The following is a 26,112-nucleotide window of genomic DNA, read 5'->3' on the forward strand; positions in this document are numbered from 1 at the left end:
CCAGAGACAGCAACTGATAGAACCATAGAATCACAGAATGGCCTGGGTTGCAAAGGCCCACAGTGCTCATCCAGTTCCAACCCCCTGCTGTGTGCAGGTCACCAACCAGCAGCCCAGGCTGCCCAGAGCCACATCCAGCCTGGCCTTGAATGCCTGCAGGGATGGGGCATCCACAGCCTCCTTGGGCAACCTGTGCCAGTGCCTCACCGCCCTCTGGGGGAAAATTTTCCTCCTAAGATCCAACCCAAACCTCCCCTGTCAAACTCCATTAACAGAGAACAGAACTGTATTCCATCAAAGTGCCTGCATTTCGTACTGCACAGAGAAGCTCTGCATCGCCTTCAATCTTGCACTGTGAACTTTGTACAACAGGCTTTTCCAAAGCCTCTGCAGAACTGTCACATCAGAGGGAAACTCAGCAACCTTTACATGCAGAGACATTTGGAGAGGGGCAATCCCATTAAGGATGACAGAGACTAGATTAATTCAGGTTCAAGCTCAGTCTTCACATTCATTCAAACTGGGGACAACAAACCCAAATCCAGACTTCGGTCAGATGCAGAATCATAGAATCACAGAATCACCACGGTTGGAAAAGCCCCAGAGGATCACCCAGTCCAACCATGCACTGATCACCAATAGTTCTCACTAAACCATGCCCCTCAACACACACTTTGATTCCCAATAAATAACCCTCATGACTTGACTTCAATGCAAAACATTGAGTTTTGGTAGGGTTTAGTTTTTGTCCTTATTTCAAAAGTATCAGCATCTCCACTGACAATCAATGGGGTCAGCTAACCAGAACAGACAGCAGACCTGTACACAACACTTGCTGAATATTACACACAAGTACTTCTTTCCATGCAAAGCTGCTCCAAGCAGTCACTTCCCCACAATCCCATGGGCCCTGGTACACAAATGCTGTCTGTAGCAGTTTGCTCCTTCAGCCATGATTTTTTTTATTTATTAATTTATTTATTAATTAATAAGAAATGCATGTATATGAAAGGCAACTCGAAGATATGGAAATGACCTAAATAATGGTAATTTCCTGGTAATTTCACATACCTCTAGAACTTGCATTACCTCAAGCAATCAGCACACACTGGTCACACAGATAACAGCTGGTGGCTTTTAACTTTGCTATCTGAGACACCCTTTCCATTGTGCACATCTCTGATAAGCACCCAGCTGTTGCAAACAAGAACCACGAGGCTGAAGTCTCAGATCTCTTTCGATTTTACTCAGCTTCCAGTGGGAGAACGTCTCCAGACTGCACAGACTATGAAGAAGCACTGATGTGAGTAAAGCCAGCCACAGAGACCTGCTTTCAGTGTGCAGAGCCCCACACCATTTAAAGAAGAAATCACATCCCAGAAAGGTGCACGTGGAGGTTGGAAATACAGCGTTATCACGTGGATCTGAGCCAACAAGGAGACAAAATTGTGCTTGCAAGTGAAAATTGAATATCCAGACTTCCATGGGAAATTCCTATTCAACAGTACAAAGGAATAAAAACACCCACTTTTCACACATTTTATCTGTTAGTCTCAACTGCATCTGGTTCTGCTAACACAAGATGTTTTACGTGCCTCAAAATGAATTGCAAACAAGTTTCATTGTCAGGTACTTCACCAAACAAACCAAAAAAAAAAACAAGAGAACACTAAAAAGCAAAACATTCCCTCAAAAAAAGAAAAACAACCAACAAAACAAACAGAAAAACCAACATTTTTTGTAAAGTCTTCAAGTTCCAGCCATAATATATGAAGAAACTGAGGCTGCCTCATGACCAGGACTTGTAGTTTAAGCTCTCTGGTGAACCAGTTTGTTTGGATTCCCCGTGTTTTCATTTCACTCTAAGCACCAATTGCACTGGCAGGGATGGAATTTGCCAGGATTACATATTTGGAGGTATAGAAAGGCAGGGAAAAAATCTGTTTTGTGATAGGCAAAGCCAACATAAAAATAGAGTTTTAAGGCTGCTGACTGGGCTACAGAGCAATTTTCTAATGAAGGAAGACAAAGTATTACCTTTGTATTAAATCCAACAAGAGAAACTATAACAGAGAACCCTGCCGAGACCAAATTATTACCAGGAAGCTGAATGGCAATACTGCTGCACACTGCAATACAAACAGGTGGCCCCAAGAACAAGGTCCTATCTGGGAAGACAGTGCCTCAGTGGGAAGAGCTCAGACCCTACGCAGACCGATGACAGAAATGAAAACACACAAGCAGTTAAATGACAGGGGGCAAGGACCAAAACCAGTGGCTGTGTCTACAGCAGTGTATTATATCTAAACAGAGCTGGTCCAAAAAGCCCCACGCTAAGGGTCAGGGAATGGCACAGGCTGGGGACCTGATGGACTTAATTTTAATGCCCTTAAGTGGACTTGATGACCATTAAAGGTCCCTTCCAACTCAAACAATTCTATGAAATGACCCTTATCACAAGCAAGTGCCCTTAAACAGCCTTCAGGCTGTCCAATAGAGCTCATAGAGCTCCCTACTGTACAGCTAGCCTCACATGAGGGACTTCCAGGTGAACTGCCCAGCAAGAAGTGCCTGTGGATGGATATGGAGGCAGTGTAAAATCATTAAGGTTGGAAAAGACCTCCAGGATCGCCAAGTCCAACTGCCAACCCATCACTAAACCACGTCCCTCAGTGCCACATCTCCACAGTTCTTGAACAGCTCCAAGGACAGTGACTCCATAAACCTCCCTGGGCAGCCTGATCCAATGCTTGGCCACTCTGCTGGAGAATAAATTTTTCTTAGTTTCCTATCTGAGCCTCCCTTGGTGCAACTTAAGGCCATTACCTCTCATCCTAGGAGACAACGTTCAGGGAAATCCTTCCATCTTCCAAATACACGTTAGCTTTTTGAGCATTTGCTCAAATCACACTGACAAGAAATACACAAATTCCCTGTAAGAGTGAGAAAGAAGCTGCTTCACATCCCCCTTTGTGGGCAGTAACTGTTCTCTGGGGGATTAGACAGGACTGCTCTTATCACCTGCCACACAGCAACCTGCACACTCTGATACCATCACGGCACAAGAAAGCATTCACTCCAAGGCCCCTGCCAACAGGCCACCACTGATGACTAAAACACACTCGATAAAAATCAAAGATTTGAGAAAATCTCTTCTTTGAGCAGTTCAGGAGGCACTTCAAGGTTTCTGCACTCTGCGTACTCCAGCTTTACTGCTGAGACACCGCAGCTTGAGGGGAACAAGTATTCTTGGTCCCAAGAGCTTTCAGCTTTTAACTGATAATTCCCTGTCCTCCTGCCTGTGAAAACACTTGACCTATAGGGCCATCAAAAAGTCCTGACTTGAAGAACATAAGAGGGAAAAAAAATGAAGCGAATGCTTCTTTTCTTCCCCCAAATGCTCTGAAACCAACCCAGAGCACCAGGAACCACAACACTGTCCATCCTCTTACCCACCGTTTCAAGTGTCCCTGCTCTGTCTTAAAATGCTCATGGTGCAGCACTGGGTGCAGAGGGCTAACACCCTCTGGGAAGTCCTGGCAATGCCATGCTGTCCTGCATGGAACAGGCTCTGCAAGCACTGAAAAGCAGCAGATCCAGCTGACTCATCACTGTAATTATTTTTTAGTGCTTACAGATGAGAGAAAGTCAAGAAGGAACATAAGCTCCTGCAGCATGGTTTGCACAGCCTGAGGCGCTTCCTCCAGCACAAAGGGAGCAGGTACACAAACAAATCCAGCTGCGTTCCCTTTAATAGCTAAACAAAAAGGACTGAGAGAATTGAAACGTTTAAAATTTAAAAACCAGGTTCAGATCAATCTGAATCATCAGGCTGATTAAACCACATTTAATACACTCATTTAACCTTTACCTAATAATTAAATAATGAACTCATTAGGGAAGGGAGCGGTATAATTTTAATCCTCATGACAAAAGAGCATTATCATGTCTGTGACAGCTGGTAACTGCACACAATGGCAATGCAACTCACAAGCTTCACATATCTACTCACTGCCTCAAACCAACGCTGAGACCACAGCTCTCCATGCAAACCTAAGCTGCCCAGACAAGTTAGAGGCATGGAAAGTCTCAGCTTACAAAACAATCCTCTGCAATCTAAGGAGATAATCTGTTAAAGTTCTGTAACGTGTTTCAGTAGATGAGATTGCTTCACAATCAAACAGACAAGGTCTAACATTAAGAGAATGCATATGTGCTTTTTATAGAGAGAAATGTTATTTAATCTGTGATGCTTGAGTGAAATTGTAGGTCTCTCTCACAATCACGCACTTACCTAACAGCCATCTGCTGGAGATCAGCTGGAGTACAAGTGCTCCCCTCCCAGCAGAAATAGAAGAATGAGCAAGATTTTGAAAGTCAGTACATAGAAAAAGAACAGCAGCTTGAGTTGAGGAAAATTGCCCCAATTTCATTTCTTCCGAGTGCCTGCAAAAGCAGCATCTCTGCCCTTCACTCAAAGATCCCCGCGCTTGCTTTTCTCCTTCATCTCCACTTATTGATTTTACAAGGAACACCAGGATGGGAGCACTTGCCAGGAAGGATGAATTATGTGTGGACATTCAAGAGGTTCAAAGCCAACTTGCCCTGAGAACTGAGAACCAAGTTCTAAATAAGATTACTCAGCCTTGAGTTCACAAAATAAAAAGCATTTTCCAGGAGAAAACAGACCTGCTCAACCTTTCGCTTGGTTTTGAGTATTTTTGGAGCGTTTTCAAAACCTTTACATTCCACAAAAACGCTCACTTTCTCTCCTTGTAGATTTCAGAAGACATACAAACAAAAATTGCAATTTCCTAAAAGCATAAAAGAAGCTTTTCTAATTTATTGCTTTATTACTCTGGGGAAGAAGGAAAAAAAAAAAAAAAAAAGAGAGCAACATTATTGAGCTTAAAATAATTTTAAAACGAATAAATGAATCCAGCTCTGCTAGACTGGAGGCATCTTGCTGGGTAGAGGCACAGGAAAGGCAGCTTTCATTTGATGACGTGGTGGACTTGCAGTGCAGAGAATGAATTCAAGACACACAAAGACAGGCAAGTGATACAAAACAGTGGGTATGTGGGCAGGGACACCTCCATGGACCAGGCTGTCCAGGGCTCCATCCAGCCCAGCCTTGAGCACTGCTCTCATTGTAAAGGATTTCCTTATAACACTCAGTGCAAACCAACCTTCTTTTATTTTACAGAGGCTATAAACGGGAGGGGAATCAACTCTTTGAAAGGGGAGATAACAGCAGGACAAGGGGAAACGGTTTTAGGTTGAGGGAGGGAAGATTGAGGTTGGATGTCAGGGGGGAAGTTCTTCACTATGAGTGGTGAGGTGCTGGAACAGCTGCCCAGAGAGGCTGTGATGCCCCGTCCATCCCTGGAGGTGTTCAAGGCCAGGTTGGATGGGGCCCTGGGCAGCCTGGGCTGCTGTGAAATGGGGAGGTTGGTGGCCCTGCATGTGACAGGAGGGTTAGAGATCCACGATCCTTGAGGTCCCCTCCAATCCAGCCCATTCTGTGATTCTATTTTAAAGCCATTTACCCCTTGTCCTATAGATAAATGCCCCCAAGGTATCTCAGCCCTTCTCCTTGGGAGAGGTGTTTCGGCCTTCTTAGCATTTTTGGAGCCATCCCCTGGAAGGCCTTCTTCCTGACTAGCTCTAGATGATAGTCATCTTTCCACCTCCCAGACAGCTGTATTCCCACAGAGCTGTGAACATACAGTTGGTCTAAGGCTTAGAGAGCCTGCAAGTGGAAAGCATTATTGGACACTTAAGGCTATTATAGCTGTAGCCCGGAAGCCAGCCTTTAAGGGAAAAGTTGAGAAACTAAGCTCTTCCAAAAGAGCTCAGTGGGAGGTTTCTGTTCAAAAAAATGGGAGGTTGGGGAATTGGGAAATATTAGAGAATAACAAATTAATCTTCCAAATTCATTTCATTGCATCAACTCTATTGAGCGAAAAAGGCTGCTCAGAGGGCACAAATGGAATTAAGCACACCATTTTAGGGAAAACAACTTCAGAAAAGCAGACCTGCTAGGGAAATCAAAAGGCAACAGAGGTCAAGTAGAAGGAGTGGACTTCCACTCAGCTTTTAAAGCGAGGGGTGGCTGAATACCAGCTGAAGTTCCTGAGATACAATTCAGCAATTAAATTAAAGCCAAAAGGGAAGACCTCCAACAAGATCAAGTAAACAAGATAGAGGTGGGAAAAGTCCCCCTCTAAATGCCATAATTAAGACATGCAGAAGGAAACAAATAATGACAAACTCATTTGGTGATCTCTGATGATCCAGGAACAGAAGAGCCCCAGAGCTAGAAGTAGCTAATGGGCAGCAGAGAGAGAAACACGTGGCGATGGTTCCCTGCATCTGAAAGGAATTATCCAGCAATGATACACAAGGCTGTGCTTGAAACAACAGAACTGCAAATTCAGAGATGTAATTTTGAACCATCTTCACATAATGAAGCTCTACTGGAACATTAAAAACTCCTGTGAGATCAGGAGAAGGCTATTCTTCAGCATTAAAGCCACAGGATGATGCCTGATGGAGAGGAGTTTAGCTGTAGCTTGACAGCCTCCTGCTTACTCATTTCACTCAACACAAACCAAATTTTGCACAAGAAATCCCTGAAGCTTGCTTCATTTCCTCTTTCAACCGTGTGCTTGAAGCCAACCAGCCTTCACTCCCCCACCCAAGGTGGCTGGTACCAGCTGCCCCAAGAGCCTTGCCAGAAATGGGGCATGCAGTCAATAGGAAAAAAAGGGATAGAATCAACATCTCAGAAACAAACATTGAAGCAAAACTATTTCCATACATCAAGCAACATTTTCCTGACATTTTCCAAGCAAACATAGCGAGCACTTTACCGGCACCGTGACCATTGCTCCCAGCACACCACTTCCATGATGGAGAACAGCCCAAGCACAGCTGGAAATGTGGTGACAAGCTCAAGCCTTAACAGTTGCATAAAGGAGCAAGTAATTATTATGATGCTCAGATGAGCTCATCTCTCGTTCTCATCAAACTTGTTCGTTAAGTTATCGTTCACTCAATAATCTTCCATTCCCTCTTAAGGCATCAAAGCACAGGGAGGCAGTGCTGGCTTGTGCCTCTGCTACTGCTGTCCTCACCCAACAAATATCACGGAATCCCACAAGGATTGAAGTGCTTGCACTGTGCTGAGATTTATTGTTTTAAAAACAATTACCGACACACTTGGCAGAATTCAGCATTCTCTTCCAGGCAGAAGAAAGCTTGCTACATTTTATGTGGGAGTCAGACAACTCTGCTCTCATAACGAAGTTCACACAGACATGGACACAAATCTTCATGAAGTCACACAACTCCCACACCCCTTAATGGGAGCCAGAGATATTCAATTCAATTTGGAGCATCAAATCCCTCAAGCCAGAAGCATCAGCGAACAACAGCATCCTGCCATGTACTCTGCAATGTATGACTTGGGATCTGATCAAGGAAAAACAAGTTATCACACTTTATTCCTCTGTTTCTTAAGAAAATTCTGCTTTGCCAGTAAGAAAAGAACTGTCACAAAGAGCTTGCTCACTGTCCAACAGATGCATGCAGTGGGACAGGCTCCTGCCCACTCTCCCATCTCTGCCTGAAGAGAGACAGGAGCAAGGGTGTAAGTGCTGAAGCAACAAGATCCAGCATCAACACATGGGTTGATGAAGGCAGCCGTTACACAGCTACTCTTCAAGTGATTTTTTTGTAGCCTTAATTCCCGCATATAATTATGAGCTTAAATGTTCAAAGACTTCAAATGATGCCTTGCACTTTCTTCAAGTTAAAAATAAATATATATATATATATCAAAAAAATCTCTCATGCTTTTAAAGTCAAGATTAATGAATCCTTCCAAGAATAACAGCAATACCCATCGTTTCCTAAACCGTAGACTCACAGCGGTGTCTGACGGTACCCAATTTTCCTAAAACCAGTTTTTCCATCTCTGCACTTTCCTTGGAGGCAGCCCACAGCCAGCCCACCTGAAAACTCACCTGAGCTTTGCAGTGTGCACCCACTTCTGTGGCAAGGGCACGTCAGGATGGATGGAGAAGCTGCACAAGGACCCAGTCCCAAAGGAAGTATCAACAGCAGTGAATCTATTTGGGAATGGAATTACTCCATTGGAGGGTCATGGTTTAATGAGCACAGTGGTGATGGATTGAGAACTGAACTTGATCTTAGTGGTCTTTTCCACTACATTCATGATTCTATGATCCTACTCTTCCCATTGTACATCTGCTTAGGGTCCCATAGAAGCTGCGGTGACACCTGAGTTGAGCTTCTAACTTATTAATCTAAAACTGGTAGGCTTAATATTATTCTCTTGGAAACTGTAAATAAACTAAATTTGAGTAGCATTGACTTTTATAGGGAGACCTTCATAAAGTATTGTTAGCAATAACCGTAGCATTTGGAAGAGCAAAGCTGTAAGTCTTAACTATCCAGACTCTCAGGAACTCAATAATACAAAAAACAATAATTAAAAGAGCCTTTCTCTCCTCCTCTCCAAGGGCACAGACCAAAAGAGGAGAGCAAGGACAACATGAGACACAAATAGTTTGTGGCAGAAAAGGTTAAATTCTCTCCCCCAAATTTGGAGAGCATGCTATATTTTGCATAGAGACCATGGAGAACGAGTTGGGGGAAAGAGAATATCAAACTCAAAACAAGTCACAAGGCATCAACAACCCCTTGATGACAGGAGAGTAGTTTTTGTTGGCACGGCTCACGACAGCTGGAGGAGTAATTGCAAAGCTGAGTGAGAATGCCTAGAATATATTTTGCCTTTACATTCTCAGATGAAAGATGCTATCCACAAGCATTTTACTGAAGTTAATTAAATCCACACAGCCCGCTTTGGCAGCTCAAGAAGTATTTATCCTTATTTTGTAGAGAAAGGAATTAATCTCTCTGGTACTTTTCACATCAGGTATCTGCTCTTTTTGCTTATGAAATGCCCCATAGATACACACAGCATCAAAAGCACACGTTACCCTTCCCAGTCCAGCAGCTGTCCCCAGCATACAGCCAGGGCAGGGCTGATGATGATTCTATTTTCCCCATGCCTACTGCCCCAGCAGAAATCTTGACTTCACAAGGAAGCAAGCCAGCTGTGGCTGCGCAGATCAACAGCAGAGGCAAACACAAACGCTGCATACAAGCTTTAATGCAATATCACCCCTTTATGATTTGTTTAAACAAAAAACAAAAAAAAAAACCAGCAACTGCTCTTTCTTTGAGCTTCCTTTATCACAGTCATCCAGCCTTGCGAGAATACAGGGCTTCAAGCTGTGAAATTTCTCCCTCACTTCTGCTCTACTCCCTGTGCTGCCCAACGCTGCTTTCCAGCCACCCACCGCTGTGTGCTCAGAGCCCAGGCACACGTCCTGTGCTCTCGGGCCACTCACTCACGCTCAGATCACGCGTTTCCAGCTCAAGAGCTCCACAGCAGGGAGGGAAAAGCGCATCCTTGTCACCCTTAGCTCTGCTCTGCTGAAAGAGGAGGAATGCTTCCCGCATCTCCCCCACGCAATGCTCCAGTTAGGGACTGGAGCCTCAGCTTTGGCTGAGTTCCTCCTCGCTGAGCCCCAGGCAAGCCCTGTGAATCCAGCAGCAAACAAGTTCCATCCACCCTCTCTCTAATTACACGTTGTATCAGCACACCAAGTATTTGAAAGTAGCTTTATGCTTAGACATCAACAGCAACTGCCACCAACCCAAAGGAGCTGCCTATTCTATATGGCACTATCTAGACACTGCTCCTCAGCATGATAAAACAAAACGCTGTTAGCGCCAATGTCGTCCAGTGTCCTGAGTGAAAGCAGGGAGAAAGAAAGGCTGGTGAAATATTTATCATGAAGAGGCATGAAGAATTTGAGACACCTGCGTTCCTGTCTTATGCAGAATAGCTTAGATCTAAAAAAACCAAAAACCTAAAACAGTCATTAGCTAAAGTGACATGGAGAATTTTGTATTCTTGAGAAGGGTCAGTGTATGGATCTATAAAGAGAAGCTGGGAACATCTGCAGGGACAGGAAGAATATGTATAAACACACAGTGTGAACTAAAATACACAGTGCAGCAATGCTTGCAATCTTACCATGAGAATATGAATATTTGGAGTTCTTCCCCATCTAAAAATGCCCTTCAGACAGCTGATTATGTATGTATTTCATATGGAAATGCATCTAATGATGTAAATGGAAAGGGAACCTAAGAATAAGTGGAGCACGTCCAAAGACTTTAGATAGCAAAAGGCATAAAATCAACTACTTTAAAACATTTCATTTCAACACAGCACAGCTAGGAGAAGATTGGAAACGAGCACAGTGTAAAATACATAGCTTAAAACCTTGTTCCCGTTTTAATTTCTTCTGTAACACTCGACAAAGACCCCTTGTGCCTTACACTGCTGCTCGTGCAGTGATGCCCATTGACCTCAGCACAAACGCATATCCCACGCTTGCTACGGAGACAACTGATGCCTGAGTGAAGCCGAGTCCATCTCAAATCCCTTGCATGCACCAGTTCAGCAGCAGTTACCAGTTCACCTATGAGGCTTACTATGCGCTGAGCACATTGAGTTAAAGCATTCTTCAAACTAAAATACCTGTCAGGAAATAGGAGCTTAGGGATACAAGCTGTCCTTCAAACCATCCAGTCTCACTGTCTAGAATACTTTACTCAGATCCAGCATCATTCCAGACACGTTTCCCTGCGTGCAGCACGGGAGGTGAGGGCTTTTTCAAACTGTCCATCACAACTCTACCTGCTCTCTAACCTCACTTCTCCAGCAGCATGGGCCTGCCTGCCTAAAGACAGGGAGACCCAGCAGGGACACAAAGCTTCCCCTGGACTCATGGACTGCCTGAGCAATGATCTGGAGGAGCTGCAAGGCAAGGCTTGCAGAACCAGGCTGCTATGTAGAACAGCATACTGTGGCCATCCCTGAGAAGTCAGCTTAGTGGCTACTGTATGGGGCACTGACAACCTTCTCTCTGCCAATCCAAGGCCAAGGCAGTGCCTAAAACCAGCAAATCTGAAACCTGACTAAAGAAGCAGACAGCCAGTGGTGTAATGCCAACATTACACGTGCTGTTACAATCTGCCACTGTGAGGAGACATCAGAAAAGTTCTGGAGTGGGGCCAGCAGATGTGTGCAGCTGCATTTGGTTAGCCCTTCTGATCTCCTGCCTTCGTGGGAGCCCCTATGTGCTCACTGCACTCAGCCCCAGCCCTGGCTCTTCCCATGCTGCAGGTTGTTTCCTTTGCCATCTCACTGCTCACTGCTGCTTCTCCAATCTGCTCCCCGAGAATGAAAGTAACACAGGAGTTAAAATAATGTGTCTTAACTGCATTTTTAGTGATAGAATCAATGGTGGGGGTTTTTTTGCTCAAAATTTCACCAATGCCCTTGGCTTCTAGATAAATGAGTAAATATTGTGACATCATTAAATGCATCCACTGCATGCTGAACAAGTCCTGCAGAAATCTATTTATTTGCAGTACACCTCATCTTGTTGACACCTTCCAATCAAGGCACTTCCAGACAAGAACTGCTGTTCTGTTTTAACACACTGCAATGTGATGCAGCTGCACTGACTGTACCTGGCTGCTGTTCTGGGGTCCTTCCAACAAATGCTCATGGCTTTGGAGCTCATTTGGCACATCCACCTCCCTGTGAGGACCCTGCAACACAACATACAGCTGTGCTTCGGCTGATACTCAGGAGGACAGGAGCCAGCAGGAGGTACCCTTCTACTTTCCTGACAACAGAGTTATTCCCTTTCTTATGACAAGAGGCAGAGCGCATTTTCGGCCTTCCCACACATATCCACAGCTGCATGACTGCCAACTCTTTTATCACTCCCTATTGCCCTTGATTTTCTTAAATTTTGCCCAAGGTTATGCTCAGTAAAGGTTTCTACCTCAAAATGCTGCACTGAAAACATCATCACAGTCACACCTGGAAATTGCACCAAAACCCTTCTTGAAAATGGCCATTTTCTAAAGGGCAGCCCAGCTGAGCAGAAGAGCAGCAAATTCTTATCCACCTCCCTTTGCAGGGGTAGTACTACCCTTTAAGTTGAAGGATTTTTTGCCCTATATGTTATTACATATTTACAGACAGAGGTACTAATCTCTCAGCCTGCCCTTCCCAGCTCCTCTTATCTTTTTGCAGCTGCTCAGGGGTGGCTGACAGCTCCTATAGCCAGGAAACATTTCACACTTCAGAGAAGCAGAAGTTTCTTACAGGCAGACTCTTCCAGATCATCCTTCACTGAGCCTAATGACTCTGGAAAGATCTCTGGGGAGGAAACACTGCTGCCAATGAGCTTCATTAAGTATCCAGCAAGAACGAGCGAAACATTTCTTTTTTCATTCTTTCTCCAAGTTGGCTCTAGCACAGAAAACATCACAGAGCATATGCTGCCTAAACAACGTGCCCACAAGTCCTGCCCTTTTTTTGAAGCAAGGTGGCTGTAAGCGAACACAACTATTTCCAGGGGAGCAATTTGATTTAGGAAAGCACCATAATACGAAAGCACTGCTTTTCCAATTGCCCCACACATCACTTCTCACCGGGAGGGGGTGGGGTGACCGTCCCTGGAGGTGTCCAGAACCATGGAGAGGTGGCACAGAGGGATGCGGGCAGCGGTGGTGATGGGACGGGTTGGGGGTTGGCCTTGGTGATCTTGGAGGCCTTTTCCAACCTTAATGATTCTGTGAGAGAGAGCTGGCCAACTGCAAATACCTTTCAAACATTAACACTTGAGACTTCACTTAGGATGTGGTTCTGCGTTGTAGCTCAGCAGATCTAAAGGCATCTTGCTGCAGAAAAGAGATCTCTTCCCTACTTCCAAAGCCTGCGTCCTCAGTGAGAGGATTCGGGGAGTTAGGCTGGGAGGAATCAGGCACACATCAGCACAAAAAGATCAGTGGGAGCACAACGCTGGGAGCTGAACCTTCCCTCACAGCAGCGGCTTGACAATGTATCAGTTCAGCTACAATGCACAAGTGCACTCTAAATTTAGATAGCTTTCTAACTATAAAGCCGTATCTCACATCCATTATTCCTCTCCCAACACAAGGATGAGCTATTCTATTATAAATGCTCTGATATCACCACAGAGCTCTCTACCCCACAGGAGCAGACATCAATTGTCATTAAAGCGGTTCCGTTTCAGAACGGAGAAAGAAAAGGGAGACAAAGCTAATGGTGGTGAAGGACAGGTTGCCCAAGGAGGGGAATGATCACAGGTTTAGAAGGAAAGGGAAAAAAACCTATAGATGACTTTACCTGGGCTTGGGCTGCTGCTCATTAATGCTTCTGAGAATCACTTGACAGGTGATGACCTACACTGCTCTCAGCTTATTCACTTCTCATCCATCTCAGACAGCACCAAATCCCTTTCATGTGCATGGTGTAATGGGAATGCTTGCTCTGAATAAAACAAACAAACAGGAGAAACAAAAAGAAAGAAAAGAAACAACAAAACTGCAGGCCTCAATTTGCCTGAGAAAACCACCAGAAGACTCAGTGATGGCATCAGGCATTGGGTTTCACAGCTCACTTCCCTCAGCCGCTCTGCATTTCCACCTTCTCTGCAAGAGGAAAGCCTCTCTGAGCACAGACTCCGGGCTGCGTGGGCAGAAGACACGGTTGTTTCCTCCTGTTGATATTTCTATCTACCCCCTGTTGGTCTGGGATTTCTCACAGAGCTTTTAAAAAGCTTTTCCCATTCAGGATTTGCTCCACTTCAAGTTTCTGGAGCGTGTGAACTCCGTGTTCGAGGCAGACACAGACATCCTTCTATTTCGGATATTCTGCTTCAGCAGCTAGCAGCCAACTACTGCCCCATTTTTTTTCCTAACTACAATTTGAAAACCAAAAAAAAAAACAAAAACCAAACAGCCATAAACCCTTCTTTATATACTTTCTTTATATATGCAAGGATTTCTTACCATACCGAAATAAAATCCAACCAGACAACAATATATCAGTGCTATCTATCAGGGCTGGCAAGGGTGAAGTTATTCTGTTCCCACACATCCTAATCTGCTAGTGTCACTTGCAAAATAAAACTACTACTAATAATAAATAAAAGTTCCTCTGTAAAAAGGTTAAGGGCTGAATCCACAACTTGCTGAGAAAGAAGAACAAAATCCAACTTTGACCAGAATTACTGAACCATCCTATTTCAGGACAAATATTTTGTCAATTTATAGAATCATTGGAGTTGGAAAAGACCTCCAAGATCATCCAGTCCAACCCCGGCCCACCCCACCGTGCCCACTGCCCACGTCCCTCAGTGCCACATCCCCACAGCTCTGGAACACCTCCAGGGATGCTGACCCCACCACCTCCCTGGGCAGCTGTGGCACTGCATCACCACCCTTTGAGAGCAGAAATGTTTCCTAATATCCAACCTGAACCTCCCCCGGTACAACTTGAGGCAAACATCTACTCAGGAGCAGAGCCCGATCCCCACCTCACCACAACCTCCTTTTGGGGAGATGCAGGGAGTGCTGAGGTCTCCCCTGAGCTCCTCTGCTCCAGACTGACCCATCCCAGTGCCCTCAGCCATTCCCCTTAACACTTATGCTCCAGACCCATCACGGCTTCATTACCCTTCTCTGGACACACTCCAGGACCTCAATGTCTTTCTTGTAGCGAGGGGCCTAAACAGAGCACAGTACTCAACGTGAGTGCATAGTACAGATGAACTACCACCATTCCTGCAGGCTACACTGCTGCTGATACAAAATCCCTCCTGCTCCATCATGTAAAAGATCAAGAACTGTGTTTACAGTCCCACAGCCAGCAGCAGACCTGATGAACCATCTCACTCTGCATCTCAAAGGTAGAAGCATATAGCAACAGAGGCACACTTGAATAGCAAACCAAGAGTAAGGGTACAAATTAGTTCCCCAGAGACCTAAGACAGGCTTCCTTTCCCTCTCAAAGGCATCAGCTCTGCCATGCCTCACAGTGAGGGCTTTAGGCAGAATTAAAAGGACACTAAATCTGTCTGCAGGGAAAGAGAGCAGCTGGATCAGCACAAGATGAAACAGAGGATTCAGGACGAATGGGAAGAAGTGTGTTTTCCCCTCCTTATGGGCAGTTTCAATGTAGCAATGCATTCATCTTCCACTTCTTCCAACTGAAAACTCTACTCTGAAAGTGTTCTTTTAAGAATTGAAGGACACCTGTAAGATCTGCATCATTCAGAGCAGCAGCCAAGCTGGACATTTGCACAAGAGGGCTAGAGGCACTGCGCAATGCTGCTGAACCCATTCCAGGTCAGCCACCCACACCCTGACTCTTGTCAGAAATGGAAATACTAACAGGCAGGGTCATAACCTGGCTCTTCAGTGATGATTATTAAAGACTCGTGTTTCCAGGTAATTTTTCCTGCAGCACTGTCTAAAAGAGATCCAAGCTGAAGCTTGCACATAGAAACAGAAATGAAACTTCAGCCCAGTAATCTAAAGGAAGGCAACAAGAAAGAAGGGCATAGACTCCTTAGCAGAGTCTGGCTCGTGTTATTCAGCAAGCTGCTGCCCAGTTCTTTCTCAAAATGGAACGCAGAATATCTGAAGTTGGAAAGCATCCATAAGGATAATCAAGTCCAGTGATAGTGCCATGACTTAGGGGAGGTTTAGGTTAGATCTTAAGAGGAAGTTTTTCCCCCAGAGGGTGGTGAGGCACTGGCACAGGTTGCCCAAGGAGGCTGTGGATGCCCCATCCCTGCAGGCATTCAAGGCCAGGCTGGATGTGGCTCTGGGCAGCCTGGGCTGCTGGTTGGTGACCTGCACACAGCAGGGGGTTGGAACTGGATGAGCACTGTGCTCCTTTTCAACTCAGGCCATTCTAGGATTCTATGATTCACATGACAAAACCATTTCCAGAGGTGAAAAAATGTAATTACCTTTTCTTTTTATAAGATAACAACATTGATTCCCACTCTTCTTCCTTTGATTTACAACAGGAGGAGGAAGGAGCACAAAGAAGGAAGGAACAAGTTGTTTAAACAACAACAGCTGTTACATCAATGCCAGCATAAAGGAGTCACAAGCATCCTGTTCTTGTCAGAGCTGTCGCTGTGTAAGAGCTCTGCCTTTTGAAGAAGACTTTATAACCTCAAACACACACGTTCAGCTTTATTTTCTTCCTAATCAGAAGTCAATTATCCCACTGAGTAATGACAGAACAATTCCACAAAGTAAATCCTTTTCATATTGAGGCCTTCTGTGATCAAATTGCACTGGAAACATCCTCAATCACACAAAAGGAGGAGGATTTCACTCGTGCTTCCCTTATCAATCCTAGGCACCCCTCTCCAAACTTCCCAGCAAACCAGCAGCGTAGCAATGGCTCCAGCTGACAGCATGAGATGATGTACTTTCATCCAAACTGAAACTTCACTACTCAATCTTTTATCAAGTCTGAGGCTATTCAGAAAGTGTTTACCTCCAGCTGTCTATAGATTTTACTCACAGAAGCAAATTAGTGCTTCTGGCAAACATTATTTAACTTGTTCCCTGCCTCGCAGTTGTTACTATAGTAATGTGAAACTCCTGGAGAGCCCCTTTAATACTTTTTTAACCACTTTGAAATAGCTTTGTTATTAAATAACCACCAGAACATCTTCTTATCACGCAAGTTATCATCTGTTCTCATGTTTTGTACTTTCAAGTATTCTTGCTAACAGTCTGCAACACCACACCAGTCCCAGGTGCCAAAGTCCAGACATACATGAATTACTTCCAATCAGCCTTGGATACATGAGTAATATTGTAATCAGGAGGCACTGAGGAAAGCCAAAGAGCCATACCTCAGTGCTACAGTACCTGGGGTGCTTGATGGAAGACAACAGAGCAAATCAAAGCAACCATCTGACCACCAGGAGGACCTCTGCTGGGTCAGGTCTTTGGCCTCCATCCAGCATTTAAGATCATCTATTATCCATATTCAACATCCTTCTGGCAACATCTGGAGGTAATCTGGACTGATTCACCTGGTCAGGATGCAGGCTGGAGCCAAGGTATTCTTCAGTTTGCAGGGAAAGCCTCACATCATCCCACAGATATCCATGCTCATGCACTCCAGCTCTTCTCTACGACACAAGTCCTGAATGATATCTCTGTATATTCTGTATATTTCTCCTTTTTAGGATGGAGGCATAAGAGGAGCAGGAAGAAACTGTTCTACAGCTTGTCCCTGTAGCAGAGACAGCATGGCAAATACGGCTGGCAAACCTGCTCAGGCACTGTCCTGAGCAGCTCAGCAATGAGCCCAGTTCGGAGAAGATCAGCTGGGGAACAGCTGAACTTTGTGATTTAATATTGGGGAAAAAAACCTAACACCAAGAGGATAGGAAGGATGGGGAACTGCAAATCTGCATACGACATGATTTTAGCCTCACTTGAGCTCTCCCCCTCCTACCCACTGTGGGATTCAGTGAGAAATGTAAGCAGAAAAGAAATAAACACACAAACAGTGACTTATTCTACCTAAGTACAAACCAATTCCTGGAGGGGAAGGGAGGAGAACAGAACTGGGACTGATATTACAGGCTTAGCAAGCAGGAGCACTTCAGCACATACAGCTGGCTTTGTCACTGTGTCACAAAGGCTCCCTGTTACCACTCCACCATTACAGCATTGTCCCATGCAGCCTCAAGTCCGAAGTTCAATGGCTGTATTAAACGAAGAAGTAATCGGGTGATGGTGTAAGTTGGCTTCTTGGAGCTCCCCATTCAGAGCAGGGATCCCAGCAAGGGCACCAAACCATCCCTTGCTCCAAGCAAAATGAGGACTAAAACTATATGCAGTGTCTCCACCACAGGCTGTTTTCCTGTGCAAAGCAGAAGTGCAACACTTAAGTAAGCATTTTACAAGCCCTTTCCATGCTGGCCATATTATTCAATCAGTGTACTATACAAGGACAAATACACAGAGCGTGTTCCAGTGCTGTCCAGGAAGAGCTGATCTCTTGTAGAGATCAACATCTGGCACATTTGCACCCTGTAAGGACAGCCTAGCCAAAAATAACATCGAATCCTACAAGAGAAACAGTTATTTGGCTGTTTGGATCCTAACCACATTAAAAATTACTCTCGATTTACTATTTTACTAAACCATTCCTGAAATTGTCGCTGGGGGCTGCCTGAAGGCTGCTCAGCTAGCCGCATGCAACTTCACATGTGCATGTGTTAAAAGAATAATGAGAAAGAACTATTTTATACAAGAAGAGTGCTGATCATCCCATGGTTTCTGCATGTATCTCTCCTGCTCCTCGTGCCAAGCACATCCCCTGCCCAAGGGAAATCCACTTTTTGGATGCCCTGGGACATGGAGATTCGCACACTTCTCTAGATAGGTCACACAGCTGTGAACTCAGTGCTGAGGAAGAAAACTGTGACTTGAGAACCTGGCTTCTCAGTCTGACCGCAGGGCAGGACCTTAACCACACTCACCTGAGCTGTGATTCACCTTAGAGTAGCACAAAAGCCACACATGTGAGTCAGGGCTGAAATACAAAACCACAGAGCTGGCTCAGCCCCTGGCACGTCAGTCTGCAGACCATCAGTGCAGACCTGGGACCACAACGCTAAGATTTTAATTGTGTTGTATTTCAGTTCTACTTTTGGGAAGCTCAGCACTAATAAAATAAACAGCACTTATGCAAAGCACTGGGGATGGAGGAGCATGTCTCTTCCTGGCAGAATCAGTACCTGTTTGGTGACACAGTTCTATGTTTATCCAGATAAGAACTGTTCTTTGATACAATTTCCCCTCTTAACCAATGCAGGGTGGGAGAAGCTTTAACATCTGAAGCACTGTGTGTCCCCGTTTAGAAGAGGCAGTGCACGCTAACAGCCATCTAGTTTCCTGAAATTGCTGCAGGATACAAAGATATGTCACATATCCTGGCTGACAGCTTTAGCACAAAGGCACACAATATGTGCCCGGGCTCTTTGTTAAATACTACATTGTCCCAGTGACTCAGTGCATTGGAATGCATCACGTTTATTCATAGCTTTTCTGATAGTCTTTAGATTAGGCACAAATTTCTGCCTTTTAGAAAAAAAGATATCTATGGCTTATTATTATGTGGAGCACACAAAATTCCTGGCCTCTTTTCCAGGGTGATAAACACAGCACTGAAACAAAAAGCCTGGCCCCCAAACCAAAGGGCTCTTTCAAGCTTCTAACAAGTAAGGTTCCAAGAACATTCAAGAGAGGAAAACCCAGATGTGCACCACAACCAGAAGTTCTGATCAGAAGGAAAGAGGGCAGAAGAGCAGCGAAGATGGTTGAAGTCACTGAACATCTGTAATGAGGACAGCTGAATCAGCTTTGGATCCTTCAGCCTGGAATACTAGAGTGCAATACCAAACCGCCCTCACTTTGAGTTCTTAATTGCTGTTGTGAGCAGACAGAGGGCAAGCACACCCACAGTGAGCCCAGGAAGCATCAACCACCTCCATTGACAGCAAGGGCCCTGCAATACAGCCTCCCCCAACACGTACCTTTCCTGCCAAGTCACGAAGCCTCACGTGATGCTTGAAGAGAAGCTTCCTAATATTGCAACCCCAGCCCAGTTACATACACATTTAGCGCACAGTCTTGAGAAACAATGACTTGTCAAGGACTTCTTTGAAACAGTTTCTTTTCCCATTCCAATCCATGGCAGTCAAAGACAGAGCCTGTCTCCAACATCTCATCTGTTCTATTCCTCTGCCATTTCCTACTGATCTGAATTCATATACGCAGATTTCTTGCTTGAATCACAATCTTCTGCCCTACAAAGGGACTCCAGGCCTCAAATCCTTGTCTCCCACTTCTGTTCTTCATCAGGCTCACAGAAGCGTACCTGGTTCTGAAGGTCAGTGCTGAGCCTGCCATACACAGCACTGGCTGTAATAAGAGTTCTGCAGGCCAAATTACGCCCTTGGGGAAGCAGACGCAGCCCTGTGGCCTTTTGCAGATTGCACAGCTGTCAGACTACAACTTACAGTACTCTCCTTAAGATACACAAGGAGAAAGAGAATTCAATGATATTGACTTATTTTAGCTCCTGAAGTCAGCGGATCTGACTCTAAGCACACTTGGGATTAGACCTGTCGATTATGACCACGGGGCAGCACTGACCAATAGCAGCATCATTTGTTCTTCCCACAACCTCTCTGCTCCTTTCAGTTTTAGCATTCCTCATGCTGTTTGTTGCAGCAGCCATCGTACCAGCTGAGAAGGGAGTCCCCACTGCGTATGGCACACTACAAAAGGTGCCAAAGGTAGAAAGACTGTCCTGAATTCAGAAGCAAACAGCTAAATGAATGGTGCGTAAGGTAGGAACAGATCAGCTGAACCAAGGACATCAGGCATGTCTCACGATACTTGCCAGAGGTGAGAAAATAAGAAGCCACACATCAGAAAGCTTCTTTTTCCCCTTCTTGCATAGAAGCACAAGCATTATCTGCCCTGCTCCCAGGATGTTTTTAAACCAACCTGCTAACACAGTCCAGTTTCCAGGCACACCATTTCCCCTTGTCCTTTGTTTATGAACACCTTCAGTTCTAAAATTCACCACCCCATCCTTAGGAGAGCGACCTGCTAGGGTCATTACAATGAAATTAATTGTGCTGTGGTCTCAGCCATCGCAGCTCCCACGCTCACCTGCTGTGTCTGTGCCTGCATTTTACATCCAAAAGCTGAGAGTCAGCTTGCAGATGCCTACAGTAGGCAGTTAACTATTTCAGCCTGGCTGTGCACCAGATGGACCAACATGTTCCAGTTAACCAGTATGCATTAACTGAGGTCCCTCACAGTAACAAGTTTAATAATACTTATAGACACCTCATAAAGCATAGGCTTGTTATTTCAGCCCATTAGTATGCGTGCAAGATATTTTAATGTGTAAAAAGTCCCCATGAAATAAGAATTTTCTCCTTTCAGGAAAAAAAAAAAGCCATCCTTGCCACGTACTAGGCAGTGCTTTCCAGTTCTGTCTTCATAGCCTTTCCATCCCATAAGTCAAGTCAAGCCTCATTTAACTGACTTTACAGCATGCCTCTAAGAGTAACCCCTGATTTGAGCAGGTTGCTCGTCGAGTTCAGCAAGGCTGCAATAGAGCAGGTGAACTCTTGCTCTCCTGACCCCAGGGCCTTTTCTGCTTTGCAGCACAGGAAACCACACATGACACATGATTGAATTATGTGGCAATGCCTTCAGCATAGATTTCCCACAGCCTCCAACAGGTACAAGGCACAGCTGTATTGGTTCTTTGTTCTGCTGGAAAGTGCACACCACTGGAAGTGGGGTACAGGCAGAATGTAGCACTTTGGATAAAAGGAACTGGAACCATCAGCTTCCATTTCTCTCAAAACAAAAGTTAAGCCAAGGGAGTTTGCATTTCTACGGCAGCGTTGTCCAAGTAAGCAGAGTTAATGCTCCTCTCCAGTGAAGTCAACCTGAAGACACTACACAGTGTGACAACAGAAAGTCATTTCAGAAAGGCATTACAGAAAGTCCCATCCTAGAAACGTAAGTGTACTTACTGGAAAAGGTGATCAAACAATCTGTCTCTCCTCTGTAGCCAGCTGTCCACTCATTCACCTGGATCCTGTCGGAGTGGAAAAAAAGGCTGTCAGTATAGGCAAAGTGACAGAGCCAAGAAGTAGGCCAGCTGAGGAAAGCTGGGCAGATCCTTCACAACACTGAAGTCGAGAACTAAGAATGCTGGCAAAGCTCAGAGCACTGCTGCAGTGCCTGAAATCAGCTATAGACTGCTTGCCTCCAGAGGCTCACAAGAAGGGCCAACCTGATCCAAGTGTAAAGCAAGATATTTATGTAAGAGAATGGCACCAACAGCTACAAAAAATGGCTGCTACAGAGAACTGTGTCTGTTTGTGATGCACACCTGACCACCAAAAGCACCATGACACGTGTGCTCTGCCTATTACACGGGGAAACGAGAACTCCCTTAGCAAGATGCAGCCCAGAAGGAATACAAGGGCTGTAATCCAGCACTCACTGAGGAGTGCCTTTAACAGACACACTGGTTCAACAAATTGTACCTCTGTAAGAAGGGGCCACTCAGCTTCTGCTTAACCCCATTGTGATCAAGCAGATTACCTACGGAGTGGTGTTATGATGCAAAGAAAAGTAAAACACATCACTAGCCATACACATTAATGTACATCACACAGAGACCAATTGTGCTTCAGAGAGACATTAAATCCACATTCAATTAACAAAGACCTCCCTTAAGATGGGCATTAAATAATTCCCTACCATGCACGGAGATAACTGGCCACTCCACAGAAATGGAATAGGAACCTCCTCATCTCCCTGCCAATAACATCTCCATTCAAACTTGCCCTTAAAACAACAAGGGGCCAGCGAGGAGGGATGAGGGGCAGGAGAGTCACTGCTGGCACACTATTGTGTGCTTATATTAAAGACTCCTCATCAGAAAATTACTCGAAACGGATGTTGTTCATGTTTATCAATAACAGAGCTAATGGCTTTTATGTAAATGCCATTACTCTCAGTCAGAGCTGCAAAGGACTCAGCCCCATCTCCCCTCGTGAGAGACACCGCTTCAGGCAGCCAATCTAAATGCAAATTATAATCAAATGGCAAAACCAGGAGTTCTCTGGATGAGACCAAAAACTTCAAATTAAGGACAAGGCGTACTGATTTTGAGAGAACATCCCTCCTTGCCGTAAACACAGAACACCTGCTGGGCTCACACTGCTTCTTCAACCCCAACATACACAAAAATTCAAGCCCAACTTGATTCCTCTTTGCAGCCCTCCTGTTTACCTATAGAGCAAAGAGCACCATTTGCAGGGGATGCGACTCTCCGTGGTGCAGAGCTGGAAGAAGAGGTGGTGCTGCGGGATGGGTTTTTGGAGGCAGAGATTTAGAGCTGCTGGCAGCACGAGAAGCGCCTCTCTCATGGCATAAAAGCTTTTCAGAAGAGCACTTAAATCACAACCCCCACCTGGAGGATATGTCAAACGCAGCGCTTCGTCGGCACCGATTACAGGAACGCACTAATGACAAATTTGGTAATAAATAACATTAAAAACCATGCTGTTTATTAAGTGGAACGCACAGAAGAGAAACTAACGATTACAACAAAGGCCAGAAATGTAACAGCATAACTACTGCACACGTCTGTCAGAGAGCCCACAGGGGACTGGCTCCCCGGCAGCAGAACACCAAAGCTCCCACTCCCCAGAGGTGGACACATCCTCAGGAGCACGCAGCCAATTAGTGATGGCTGCAGAGGTGCTCGTCACACGGGTTCAGCACTTTGTATGGTTTGGAAGAGCAGAACACAGGAATATTCATAGAGCAGAACTTGGCTAATTAATGTCAATAACTGAGAGACCTGTTCTGCAAACAGCTGGATTTTGTGGATTAGCAGCGAGCAGACGCACAGCGCTGGGGAGCAGCGAGAGGATGCAGCTCAGCACCTGGCTGCTGCTTCAGTATCGCAGTTAATGATTTATCCTTGGGCCTTAATGTCCACGAACGAATGAATGCCCAGTCTGTAAATAAAGCACCTCAGCCTGTGCACAGCCCAGCTGCATCTGACTGCTGGGGTTTGACTGGCCGTCAAAAGAGGTATTAAATTCAAAACCACAGCCCTGCCTGCCTTCCCCCAGAAGCTTCTCATGAGGACTGGCATCTCTGAAGTCTCAGTCAACTCCTCTTCTTTCTCCACAGCTGCTTTGACATAGCTTGTGGTTAAACAATTACTCACAGACCCATTGTTTTCTGCACTAAAATAAGACACAGACTTTCAGTCCTCCCTCACAGCATGGAGCTGCAAAGGCTCCTTCCTCCTCTTCCTCCAAAGCCATGGTAAAGCAGCACAGCTACACAATCCATCTTTGGCAAAAGGAGCCCCAACTTACAGCTTGTTACCACATGAAAGCCCACCTGGAATCAGCACAGAATTGAGTTAGAAAGAACACATAAAAGCCACCTGCTCCCACTCCCTGCCATGAGAAGGAACAGCTCAGAGCCTGTCCAGCCTGACCTTGGCTGTCTGAAGGGGACAAGACACCCACCACCTCTCGAGGCAACCTGTGCCAGTGCCCCACTGCCCTTATTGTAAAGATCTTCTTCCTTAAGTCCAACCTAAATCTCCTCTCTTTTAGTTTGAAACCATTTCCCCTTGCCCTATCACAACAGATCCTGATAAAGAATCCGTCCCTTCTTTTCTTACAGCCACCTTTTAGGTACTGAAAGGCCACTCTCAGGTCTCTCTGCTGCCTTCTTTTCTCCAGGCTGCGCAGCCCCAGCAACCTCAGCCTCTCTTCCTATGAGAGGTGTCCCGTTCCATGGATCATTTTTGTGGCCCTTCTCTGGATGCATTCCAACAGGTCCACGTCTCTCCTGTACTGAGGACTCCACATCTGGATGCAGTGCTCCAAGTGAGGCCTCACCAGAACAGTAAACAAAGGCAGAATCCCCCCCTTTGTCCTGCTGGCCACACTGCTTTGGATGCAGCCCAGGATACAGCTGGCATTCTGGACAGCGAGGCCACAGTGCGGGCTCACGTTCAGCTGCCATCCATCATTACCCCCAGGTTCTTTTCGACAGGGCTGTGCTCTACTCTTACATCCCCAGCTTGTATTGACAGCGGGGGCTGCTGTGACTTCAGGTGCAGACTCTGCACTTGGCTCTGTTGAACCTCGGGAGGCGGTCGCACGCCTATGAGCTGTGGGAGAAGAGGAAAAAATAGGAGAAAAAAAAAAAAAAAAGGAACAAGCCCTTCCAAAACAAGTGCATCTCTTCCCCCATTCACACACCTCAGTGCTGCAGATCACAGCCCAACCCTGCAACAGATGTCCTGCTGAAAGCAGCAGCACTGCGAAGCAAACAAGCGTTCAGGCACGGCGACTCAGGGAATGCTGCTCCAGGAACGTGGTGCATCGGGGACGGTGCTGCTCAGCCACCCGAGATTTCACGCACAGCCACCACCATAATCTGATTTCACAGGCGTCTCCCGACTTCAGCTGTCAAACCGCAACCGCGGCCCATTTGCTGCAGCAGCAGCGCGCTCGAAAACCAGAGCTGTTCCTGGAGCAGAGCCATTTCCTCCCAGAAATTCAAGGTTCAAAAATCAGAGAATCTCACCGCAACCCATGGACTCGCTGCTTCCCTTTGCGAGAGTTCGGGTTTACGCTCACCAAAAGGGTCGGAGCAGCAGAGCCTTTTCTTACTGCCTTTTGTGCGAGGCTTCACACTACGATGAATGGGTGGAAATGCAAAGCAGAAGTTCGCACAAAGAGAAAGCAGCGTGTGAGGTGGTTTCTTCTGAAAAAGAGAAGGAGCAGGAATGACTTACTGCCTCATTAAAGAGCCCCAGGCTGCATTTTTATTAGATATATTTAGATGCCAGTGGTTAAAAAAACAACAAAAATTAAAAAAATAAATAAAGAGAGAGAAGGGGGAGCACCTATATTCTTCAGGTATGGGCCTGGATAAGTCACATGGCTACAAACTAAACCACAGCAGACACTCCAAACACAAGTGTGGAATGTTAATGGTGCACACGAGGACTCAGAAAATCACCATCAATCTGCACAAAGGTGAAAAGAGTCTGCTGCTGCAGGACCGTGCCTTTTCCCCACGTTCTCACACAGCAAATGCCTGTTCATGCCTCAGCCCACAGTTGCTCCAGTGTTCCTCTTTGTGCTTTCTTACCTCATTACAGCTTGTAAGCTGCTCAATGCAATGAAAAGGCAAGTCAGTGGAAAATTTACTATCTCGGTGGTAAAACTGAGCCCATGCCCCTGCTGACAGCCTTCCCACCACCACCTCCTATGGCACTGCATGATCCCATGCACCTCCTGCTGTGGCCTCCATCCTGCAAGCCACCTGCAGCTCCAAAGAAAGGCTTTATTCATAAAACATCCCGAGTTGGAAGGGGCCCATAGGGATCACCACGTCCAATTCCTAGTTCAAAACACATTTCCTATGTACATACCCCATACATGTATATGTCCAAGTATATATATTCTGGCCTGCACAGTGCACAAC

General features: G+C 45.6%; 1 protein-coding gene across 5 annotated transcripts in view; it reads right to left on the minus strand.

Moving 5' to 3' along the window:
* EXTL3 (exostosin like glycosyltransferase 3) overlaps positions 1 to 26,112 on the minus strand; it is a 111,035-nt gene that overhangs the window by 67,537 nt on the left and 17,386 nt on the right. For 4 of the 5 annotated variants that reach the window (XM_042832582.1, XM_042832583.1, XM_042832584.1 and 1 more), the window contains exon 2: positions 21,606 to 21,670. The exons of the other annotated variant lie outside the window; for it this stretch is intronic. The gene's annotated coding sequence lies outside the window, so the exon portion shown is untranslated. The remainder of the gene's footprint in view (positions 1 to 21,605; positions 21,671 to 26,112) is intronic. 5 annotated transcript variants of the gene reach the window in all.

Source organism: Centrocercus urophasianus, unplaced genomic scaffold (assembly GCF_019232065.1).
Source record: "Centrocercus urophasianus isolate 14NV4802_14NV808 unplaced genomic scaffold, USGS_Curo_1.0 seq_39, whole genome shotgun sequence".
Lineage (NCBI taxonomy): Eukaryota > Metazoa > Chordata > Aves > Galliformes > Phasianidae > Centrocercus > Centrocercus urophasianus.